Consider the following 12,459-nt stretch of genomic DNA (forward strand, 5'->3'; position numbering starts at 1 on the left):
ATGGTGGGCCAATTCAGTAGTATGCCCACGGAAGACCTATATCTCCACCTTTGATTGTTTATGAAGGTGAGTGATTCAGTCAAGATAGCCAGTGCGACTGAAGTCACACTTGGGTTGAAGTTGATTTCGTACTCATTACGAGATAGAGCACGAGCATGGCTCAATTCATTGCCACCAAGTTCCATATCTAGACTTAACAGAGAGATTTTTGATTAAGTATTTCCTGCCTAGCAAAACTGCTAAGTTGAGGAACGAGATCACAACATTCCAACAATTGGATGACGAGTCTTTGTATGAGGCTTGGGAGTGATTTAAGGAGTTACTTTGTAAGTGTCCTCACTATGGGATTCCACATTGTATCTAGTTGGAGACATTCTATAATGGTCTCAATGCACATACAAGATTGATGGCAGATGTTTCTGTGAATGGTGTAATTTTTTCTAAGTCTTATAGTGAGGTTTATGAAATCATTGAGAGGATCGTGAGTAATAACTATCAATGGCCAAGAAATCGAACAGCTTCAGGAAGACGTGTAGCTGAAGTTCATGAAGTTGATGCCCTCACTTCATTATCAACTCAGGTATCGTCTATTTCCTCTATGTTAAAACAGTTTACCGCTGATAATGCTAATAATTTGTAGCTCAGCCACCAAGTTCATTTGAAGTAGTTTCCTGTGTGAACAGTGGGGAAGGTCATTCTTTCGAGATTTGTCCGTCAAATCTCGAATCAGTGTACTATGTGGGGAACCAACATCAAAATAGCAGTGGAAAAGGACCCCAGTCCAACTTCTACAATCCTTCATGGCATAATCATCCTAACTTTTCTTGGAGCAACAAAGGAAATGGACCAAACAACAACTTATTGCAGCATAGACCCAACCAATCTCAAGGGTTTAATCAGCAAGCTCTAAAACAACCTCAAGATGAGGCATCAAACAGTTTGGAGAACTTGTTAAAAGTGTACATGGCAAAGAATGACGCTTTGATCCAAAGCCAAATAGTAACATTTAAAAATTTGGAAAACCAAATGGGTCAGTTAGCTACGAAGCTTCATAATAGACTACAAGAGACCTTGCCCAGCAATACTGAGAATCCAAGAATTTGGGTAAAGAACATATCAAGGTAGTGGAATTGCAAAGTGGTAAAGTTCTGGAACCCTGAATGACTAATGTCGAAGATAAGCTCATTCAGAAGAATCAACCAGCTGTTGAAATTCCTACACTAAAAGAGTCAAATCTACAAAGTCTGATAAGGTAAACCTTAACTTAGTTAATTCAGATAGTCTAACATCTTCTTTGGATGCAGACTTACCTACTCAAAAGAGTTATCTGATTCAACCTGTAACACCCCTCGCCCGTATCCCTCACCAGAACAGGGTTCGAAGTGTTACCCAACTTAAGCTCAGTCAATCACACAAAAACCGTGCTGAAAAATTTCAATCAATTTAAATTTTTTCTTTTCACATGCAATCTATCCCATATATGAGCTTACGAGGTCCAAAACATTAAAACCCTATACATGCCATAGACTCGAAATACTAGGATTTACTTACACCGATAACGTGAGCTCGACAGTGTGATAATATCTCCGGTGAACTCCAACTTTGAGGTGTGGCTCAAGTCAACAATCTATAAAACAGAGAAATGTAACAACGGAGTAAGCTTTCATAAGCTTAGTAAGTCTTAAGCAATGCAAACAAATAAACGCAATTATACTTCGATTATTTAATTTCTTAAGAGGCCAAATTCTAGGGATATTGCCATCTGGCCGAATATACACAAGCACATAATGCACGTTCAGCATTCTTATCACACTTAATTTGAATTCATATAACATATTTTTATCAAATACCCTTACATACTTTCACACCCTGACCAGGTGTATCATGATCATAGGCATAGTTTTAACATTTATTCACGTACGTATCACATTACTTCCTTATGATTCACTTCAAATCAAACTCACATATGAGTACATACTGCGTACCTGGCCCACTTTACGTATTAAATGTATTCATTTGACAATCTAGCACAAGGTACCTTAGTTATAGGCTTTTCTCAAATCACCGGCATTTCGCTTGCTAGGCTCTAGGCCTGATATCATTTCACCGGCTTTATAGCCTGCTAGGCTCGAAAGCCCGAATAGTATCTTACTGACATTATAGTCTGCTAAGCTCAAAGGCCCGAATAATCAAATCAACAAGTTCCATATAACATATTCATATCAATTGAATACTAACATCATTCGAACGTATATATAATTATACATCTCAAACACTTTTCTTTCATCTCATTTTCACACTTAACATTTGATAGCTTATGCATAACATTTCACTCACATTCATTTCAAACTTATCATTAGATTATAAAAGCACATTGCATATTTACCAACATGTTATACTTGCCATTAGGCCATATAAGCATGATACAATACACTATCATTTCATCTTTAACATTCGGCTAGACCCTTATCTTACAAGGAACATCGAATTCACATAACATATCATTTCACCGGCATTACGCCTTCTAGGCACGAAGGCCCGAATACACATCATCGGCACGAAGCCTGCTAGGCACGAAGGCCCGAATATAATACCAGCACTAGGCCTGCGGGATTTATCCCGGATATGCCTGCGGGATTTAACCCGGATATTTTACCAGCACGAAGCCTGCGGGTCTTTAAGCCCGAATACACATCAAATATCATGCATATTTAATTATATATTAACACATCTCATTCAACATATCACATTTCCATTTCACCATTCAAACTTAACCCATAGTGACCATTCGACTATAAGTCATATGCATAAATTATTTATCGTGCAACTTAGTTCAAGTAGAACCAAAAGGTCACGATTCATCTAATATATACATATTGCTCACTGATTCGCACACAACCTTTCAATTTAGCAATTATAAGATGGTTCCGCACATAGCCCATCCTTATCGATAATTTACGATGGTTTTACCCTTACTCACATATATGTCATAGGCATTTTTAGCTATGCTTCTCAATTCACATTCATGATTCAATTCCAATCGATTTAACATGCCTAAGTACATATCGCATACCTGAATAATTTACTTTACGGAACGAATCCACATATCGTATTAGCCCATAGTTTTATAGCACCACACTTTTAATAGTTTACCTCATCGAAGTTCACATTTAATCACTTTAGTGCCAAGCCATATTCGGCTATCACAAAGGACTAATAATAATAATTTTATACACATCATGGTTTCCTTTAGGTATTTAATAATCACAAATCGTGATATCTCCACCAGCACATATACGGCATAGTTTATTCATTGTAACACTCATTTAGTGCATCAAATTTCCAAATCCAATTCAACTTAAGTATAATAGCCATAATCGGCTTATAGCCTTAAATCATTACATATTCGGCACATTAACTAAATAAAATTTACATTCCCTTTACCATATTAATTTAACTCTTGGGCATATAAAAAGGAATCAAGCTTAAATACTTAAGAACTTACCTCAAATGTTGCCGAATGATTACAACGGCTATTCGATTACTTTCTCTTTTCTCTTATCCGAATTTGCCCCTCTATGCTCTTGAGCTTAAAATTTAAAGATTTTAAACTAGTCATTATTCGACTATTAAAGCATCACTTTCAAAATATAATATATATATATATATATATTCAACTTTCACACCTACTGATCATAGTAAGCTTATAAGAAATCAATAAGCAACTCATTAACAAATATTTGTCAATGTTTACCACATAATCATAATTTCACTACAAGCTGTCTTCCTGAGCAACAGTCACTAAATCATTTATAACTGGAGCTACGAAACTCCAAATCAAGTTCTATTAATTTTCTGTGAAAATATACCTATATATATTTTACCCATAAAATTTTCAGGATTTTTGGTTTGGCCAATCAATACCTTATTGTTCTTAAAGTTTCCCTTATTTCACTGTTTGACTAATCTGACCACTCTTCACTACGAATCAAATTTCTCATTGTACAAAATTCAAAATATGTTTTCATTTATTTCATTTAAAACTAGACTCATTATGGAGTCTAAGCATATAAACTTAATCTTATAACCGCTTTTGTACAATTTATAATGATTTTATAAAAATAGAACAGAGGATCTAGAAGTCATTCTGACCCTGTCCCACATCACTTCAAATATGTCATCATCGGCAATTATTTTGCTTACACGGTTTCTTTTATAAGAAACTAAACTCATTAATATTTAATTACATAATTTATTCAGCTTCTAACTCATCTCCCACAATTAATGGTGATTTTCCAAAATCACGTTACTGCTGCTGTCCCAAACAGATTTATTACCAATTCACTCTTTCACACATTGTAACACCCCGAACCCGAGACCATCGCCGGTGTCGGACACGAGGGGTTAACAAGCCAAGTTCACATGTTTTGCCCACCAATTTGACATTTCCAGTCAGGCTGGAAAACTGCGTCACCGTCGCCTTAAAAATCATATCTCGAGTTTCAAAACTCGGAAACTGGTTTCGTAAATTTTCCCTGAATTTAGACTCATATATCCATCCATGGATTTATTTCTAGAATTTTTGGTCGGGCCAATTGGTACATTTTATTAGTTAAAGTCACCTATTTACAGGGATCGACTGCTCTGACCTTCGCACGTTATAACTTGAATATCTCTCTGTACAGGGCTTTAATACTGGTGCCGTTTGTTTCTAATGAAACTAGACTCAAAATGGAATCTGTACATAGAAGGCATGACTCCTAATTCTTTCTGGATAATTTATAGTAAATTTCTAAAGTTGCAACAGGGGACCCAGAAACCGTTCTGGCCCTGTCTCACAATAGCTTTAATATCTCTTAACATGTAACTCCTATGACCATTTCGTTTCTTCCATATGAAAATGGACTCATCAAGGTTCATTTACATAGCTTATTCACTATTTAATACCATTCCTAAAAATTTTGGTGATTTTTCACATTCACGTCACTGCAGCTGGCAGCATCTGTTTTTAAGGTAGGTCTTACCTATTTTGTAGTCTCCATGAACCAACTAGTCTTGCCATACATAGGTTCATATATGATCATTTTAACCATACCAATGGCTGATCATGTGACCAACATTCCCATCTCCAATCCATAATCACATCATGACACCATATATATATATACAAACCGCAAATAGTCTAAGTTCAGTACTTCACTTTTACAAGCCATTTTCGCATGGCCGTACACATATACATCACAACATATTTAAACCAACAAGGGGTAGTCCTATACATGCCATTTCAAAGTTCAACCAAAAATTTATACCAAAATAGAGGCGTTGATAGTGTGGATGACTTGACTTTAATGATCCCGAATCCGATTGCTATCGGCGTAATCTATAAAACAGAGAGCCAAAGCAACGAGGTAAGCATTTTTATGCTTAGTAAGTCTCAAGGAATAAAATCAGCTTTAATTTAAGCAATACATTCACATAACCAAATGCATCATTTCATTAATACACATTCTCATAATCATTCTTACTTCACACTTCATCATTATATACTTTCACAAAGTATCAACCATTCCAATAGCTGAAATTCGTTAGTCGATTGAGCGAATGTTGCTCAAATATGTCGACTTTCCAATGCACATATAAACGTACCTTATTCTTTGGGCTTTTCGAGCGTACTAATTGAATTTATTACAGCAACCAACACTCACCTCCAGTCCAAGCTTCTTGAATACAACCGGATATAACCACGTGCACGAATGCCTTGGTCTTAGCCGGATAGAATGACTCGCACGAATGCCTTGGTCTTAGCCGGATGTAGCCACTAGCACAATTGCCTTGGTCTTAACCGGATATAATTTCCAGCATAATTGTCTTGGGCTTAGCCCGGTATCATTCAATTTCTCATGCACACATACATCAATAATCATTGGACATACATATTTCATTTTCGTTACTAAGGCTCAAACACAATTATAATCACTAGCATAATCGCCCGGGACTTAGCCGGGTATCATTCGAATACTCATACACACATAAATCAAAAATCAATACATCCATATTTCATTCCACATAATTCAATTAAGGTCACTTCTTGAGGACTTACCTCGGATGTTGTCGAACGGTTTTTACGGCTATTCGATCACTTTTTCCTTCCCCTTGTCCAATTGTGGCCCTCTAAGCTCTTGAGCTAATTCAAACAAATTCAATTTATTAAAACCTCATTGTGCTAGCTTATGGCGAATATGACAAGGAGTTTAAATGGTCAAATGGCCACCCTTTAGCTTGAATACACAATGGTCATGCACATTTTATACTACATCAAGCAATTCAATACAATTCATTCGGGCATCAAGGAAAAGCTAAGGCCTTCAATAGGCTACCTAAGGCCGAATATACATGTCCATGTTGAGGCCAATTATGCACTTAATACCACACAAAACAGCATGCATTTTACTAGTTAATGCTTTGCATGTTGTAGCTCAAAACTTATAATATAGCATCAAGCACTCATATGTGTGCTAGGAAGAATGTGCTTGCAATTTCACAAGCACTCTTCAACATCTTCTTCTTTAAACAAACATATTCATCACTTACTTCATAGCCAAAACATCATGTGCAAACATATATATACATATATGAGCATGGCGAATTTCAAGGTGTCCATAGCCATCTAAAACACAAATTTTAACTAACATGCAAGAAGCATGAACCATGCTCATGAATGCATCATGGCCGAATACATCATAATCATGCCCTTTTATCTTCAATCATGGTTAAACAAAAGAAAACTCAAAGTATTACTCAAGATGGCTACAAAGAAATTTCAAGAGTAGACAATCCATCATTGCATGCATCATCATCAAGCTTCACACTTAACATGCAATGGCTTTATCACAATACCAACCTTGACCAAATACCACTTCCATGGCATAACAAGGATTTGAACCATGGCTAACATGAACATCAAGTTGGCAACTAAAACATGCATGAATCTCATGACACAACCTCATACATACCTCAATCTTGATGCAAGTTTAGCCAAATATCCTTCTAGATCTCTTCTAAACAAAGGAAATGAAGCAAAAATCTCTTCTTCCTCTTAGTATTTTTGGCCAAAAGGAGAGAACAAGGATGAACAATTTTTTGTTTTCTCTTCTTGGTTGCACGGCAATGGGGAATGCTACTCTCTCACACTTTTTTTTTTCATTCTTTTCTTACCCATGCTTATTTGTTTATTATTTCTCCCTAATGCCCAACAAAACATGTTTCATGACATGTTTAGCCCATATCTCTTTGTCATGGCCGGCCATCACTTGTAAAAAGGGGAATTTGACATGCAAGTCCATTATTTTGCATGCATGCTTTAATTAGTCATCACACATTTCCCTATCGTACTTTCAAAGTTCACTACTAAGTCCTTTCTTGTGGAATTCACCTTTATAACACTAAATCAATCATCATAAAATGTCATACATGAGCACACACATATTATAGGCATCAAAATAAATTTTTAATTATTTTTATGCCTCGGTTTTGTGGTCCCGAAACCACATTCTGACTAGGGTCAATTTTGGGCTGTCACACACATACCTTACATGCATGTTATTTAAACATGCATATCACAAATCAATAATCACATACCTATAACTTCACTTAAGCATAATCTTCCTTTCATCATTTTAAAGCACAACATTACTCAATATTATCCAAGTTCACATTCGGCCATAATACACACAACATGTTAGTCGATTTTTCCCCTTAGCATCTGAGGCACATGCATGCTCATTTGCTTGGCTCAACTTCATCTATTCTCTATTTTTCATCAAAAGAACATGAAACAACAACCATTTCTCTCGTTTCCATTCATGACCGAATGCTCACAACACAACCAAATATCAAAAATATGCTTCATGGGTTAAGGTAGAAACAAGAAAAACCCATGAACATCAAAATAGAAGCAAAGCACCATGAACTTACCTTGGATTTTCTTCCCCAAGTGACCGAACATTCAAGAGCTCTTTTCCTCTCCTTTCTCTTCCATTTTCAGCTACCATGAACAAGGATGGACAAAACTTTTCCTTCACTTCCTTTTGTTACTCTTATTATTCTAATTACCCAACAATTTATGACACAAAATGGCATATAATATTTGTGCCATACTCATGCCATAATTTCAATAAAAAAAATTTGCACATGTTGTCTACCACCAACATGATGGCCAGCCACTACATGTAAAATGGGAGGTTTGACGTGCAAATCCTCCTATTTAACACTACAAATTATTTGGCCACTACAATTTGGCCTATAGCATTTTTAGAAATTTTCACATAGGTCCTATTTCATAATTTTACTCTCAAATGACAAAATCAAAGCATGAATTTTCACACATGCACTTTCACATATAATAAACACAGAATATAACATTTAATTATTTTTGTGACTCAGTTTTGTGATCCTGAAACCACTTTTCGACTAGGGCCAAATTAGGGCTGTCACAACTCTCCCCCCTTAGGAATTTTCGTCCCCGAAAATCTTACCAGAAGAAATAGTTTCCACTCTAAAAACGTTTTCGCCAAATTCTCAGAATCACAATTTTTTCATTCTTCACATGTATCTCTTTTTACCAAAAATCCAGAACTTTGGTCTACACCAACAGATCACATCATAGATACTTTAGTCACTTCATCAAATAAAACCTTGCACAAGCAAACCCTATCTTACCGATCTTTTCTTGTCAGATGATAAATCATAATCCAATAAGATTTCTCTCTTAGAAAATAATAAAATTTTTGATTCAATTCGGATAGAAATTCTATCTCACAACCACTTCTATAATACCACTGATTTCTTTTATTCCATATACTTGTATAATCTATTACAACTCAGATAAACAAACATTTCACAATCGGAGTTCATATAAAGATCCTTTACATAACCTTTAACCCATCTGTATACTTATTCCATATCGAACAATAATAACATCAATGAAATCTTATATGTCCGGATATCCAAAATCAAATAACTGTTACTCTGAACTCATTTTGAACTATCACATTTCATATACTTTTATAAGATGGAATACCATTTAATAGAAACAAAAGAATAACATCGTATGAATTTATCCTCGAATTTATTCCAATCATACTACAATGAAATCTTATAATAATAACACTGATACGGGGGTGGGGTCGTTAAGCCTCGAAAGGAACCTTCATATTTGTATACACAGATAACTTTATCACTCATCATAATATTACGAACATTGATTCAAACATTTCAAATTTCCAATTCGTTACAGATACAATTTCACATATCTCAGTAATACACGCAACTTTATTTCAATTGAATATTAGCAAAACATAAGTGAATTTATCACAATTCACACTTTCATTTCTCTTACTCAAATTACCAATAATGTCAAGATCAAGACTTCTAATGCACCCTTGGACATATTGCCCCTTCAAATCCGCTTGTGTTTTAACGCAGGCCTTAAGTAAAGAGAAGTGATTAATGACGGGAAATAAGCACTCCCTATCTTTTTTTTAGCATAGTCATACATTTCTTTGAGAATAATTTTCCCAACATTAATGGACTTTTCTATCAAGATTGCATATAACAAGAGCATTCGTTCCATCGAGATGGTGGAACTATGTGAGATAGGCATAAAACTGTAGGGAACAAAATAAAACCATATCTTTGCTACTGGTTTTAGGTATTCCCTTCGAGAAGAATGCTCCCGTACTTTCTTATAATCCATTGGGATCTCAAATTTGTCACAACATCAAGTACTTGTTGAAGAAAATCCCAATTTATGTTGTTCATCATAGGGTAGTACTCATCTTCTTCAACATCAGGTAAGTTAAACAAATCATTGATGGGCTTAGAAGTAACAGGTACCTTTTTCTTCCGAACGATGACCTCAGTAGCATCTTGTGTGGTCAAACTTGCATAGAACTCTAGGACTAGTTCATCATCGGGAAGTAAACGAGCATCACAAAATCGTTCCCACTTGAAAGCATTGATTGTCTTTCTAATTGGCATAAGGACAACCATCAAACCATTACTCTTCAAATTAAAACATTTTTCCGGCATCATAGTTTGGTGCTTGAAAATTGAATCAAATCTCTCTTTTACTTCTTCATCGATCACAATCAGGTTTTTAGGAGTAGTCTTTGATAATCTAGTTCTTTCGCGAGACATGGTATTTTTCTGAAAATTTGGCAAAGTTCTGCTTACAGGGGAAGAAGAGAAATCGACAAGTGGGTAGGATTTTCTTTGGCAAACCTTGCGACGGTGAAGAGGTTGTAGTAGTGAAGGTAATATGTGGTAGCAATGGTTGTGTGCGGTGGTGATAGCGGCTACGTATGGTAGCGACGTTGATGCTCCGACAATTCTCTTGTGGTGACACTAGGTGGTTTTGGTAAAAGAAAAGAAATGACTAGGGATTTCTTTCGGGATTTAAGGCTAGCGGTGCAAGAAAGAAGTTTAGGGATTTTTAGGGTTAAGCAAATTGCTTTAAGGGACATAAAAATTAGTATAATGAAGAAGGGTTTATATAGGGAAAACTAGGGCAACACGTAGCAAAAATTTAGCTACATTAAGGTTACTTAGGCGGCAAGCAATGGAAGTGGCAGCAATAGGTGTGGATTTTGCCCTCCTATCTTGTAACACCCCTATTTCGTAACCGTCACTAGAATACGTAAGGGACATTACCAAACAGACAGAACATTTTAGACCAATTCAGAATCAAAGATATCACATAACATTAATACATAGGCAATCATCAACAATTCATCCGTTATGATGATCTACGAGACCTAAAACATACTTTTAAGGACAATCGAGACTAAACCGAACACATCAATAAATTTCAAAACTCAAAAAATTTTCAATTATGTTAAGGTCACAAGCCTGCGAGACCGGGCCATGTGCCTCATACGGGCACTAGACAAGCCCATGTGAACCAGTCGTGCCAAAACAAGGCATACATACTGACTTTCACCCACGGCCAACAGACACACCCGTGTGCTATGACCGTGTGATACTTAGCTAGCTACTGACTTGAGCCCGCGGCTATATGACATGCCCAAGTGTCTTAACCGTGTGATCTTAAGAGGTTACTGCTTTGCATACACGGCCACAAGGCACGCCTGTTTTCCTTGACCGTGTGGCATAATCTAGGCTTGGTTTAAGCCAACTTGCCACCCCTTTTTGGGTCATTCCTACAAGCAATATTAAACAACATTTATACTAAAATTTTTAGTCAACTCCATGTTCAACAAATGCTTCATTATAACTAAATCATCACCATTCAATAACCTATTCAAATCCATACCAAAACACATTAAAATCCTTATTACAACAACATGCCAAAATGCTCATTTCATAGCTCACTTATAGCAGATTCTAACTCATGCTTAAACTTACCATTTCCTCAACTTGGTATATTTCAAAATTACCACCACATACAAGATTATATATCCATTACAAATATACACAATTTGGCATCACAACCCATTTACCAAAACTAAGCACAAAACATACCATTTGCTAGGCAATTCTCATGGCATAACATATATATACATATCAAAGCTTAAATGCATAGACATTCTAGCCTATACATGCCATACTTAAAAATATTTACATTTTCAAAAGTACCAAAATGATTTCAATAGTATGGTGATGATCCTTAACGATCCCCGAGCTTGTGGTAGTTTTGATATCTATAAAACAATTCACACACACACAAAGTAAGCTTTCAAAAGGTTAGTAAGCTCGTACTAAAATTATCAACAATATATAAACATTAAAACATCAATACATAAATATATAATATATATAAATTCTCAAATCACCTATCAAGTCTATACCAATCCAATCCATAAGTTCATAACAATTCAATGAACTTCACCTAGATAATATCATCTACCACAAAGGTATCATACATACCTGGATCTTCCTATACTTATTCACTTTTAATCTCACCTCTTGCTTGAGTGATTCAAGACTTTCCGTAAATTATTCATACTTTAACATCCGCACACTTAGTGCTATAAGGGTTTGCCAACGCTAAAATTATTCCACACACTTAGTGCCATTTCAGTTAGCCAAAGCTAAGTTGGTATCGCACACTTAGTGGCTTATATAGCCGAAGCTATATTAAACCACACACTTAGTGCCAAGCACAGTCGAATATTATTATGCTCAAATCGAAATCAAATATCTATACAATTTATGCATTACCATAGTATTAAAACATATCTTTAACATCATTTATCACGTACGAACTTACCTCGCACTCGGAATTGTCGATTTGAACTGTCTACTCGATAACCTTCGACTTTCCTCGATCTAAATTCGAATTCCTCCTTTCTTGATCTATATGTTTTCAAAATTAATCCAAATTCCTCCTTTCTTGATCTATATGTTTTCAAAATTAACCCTTTTATTCACCAAATAATT

The 12,459-nt window shown here is 35.7% G+C and overlaps 1 non-coding gene across 1 annotated transcript; it reads right to left on the bottom strand.

The window, feature by feature from the left end:
• Positions 1–241: 241 nt before the first annotated feature.
• Positions 242–348, bottom strand: LOC128289925 (small nucleolar RNA R71). Its single transcript, XR_008279566.1, has one exon. It is a non-coding gene; the product is annotated as a small nucleolar RNA R71 (small nucleolar RNA).
• Positions 349–12,459: the final 12,111 nt, after the last annotated feature.

Source organism: Gossypium arboreum, chromosome 2, assembly GCF_025698485.1.
Source record: "Gossypium arboreum isolate Shixiya-1 chromosome 2, ASM2569848v2, whole genome shotgun sequence".
Lineage (NCBI taxonomy): Eukaryota > Viridiplantae > Streptophyta > Magnoliopsida > Malvales > Malvaceae > Gossypium > Gossypium arboreum.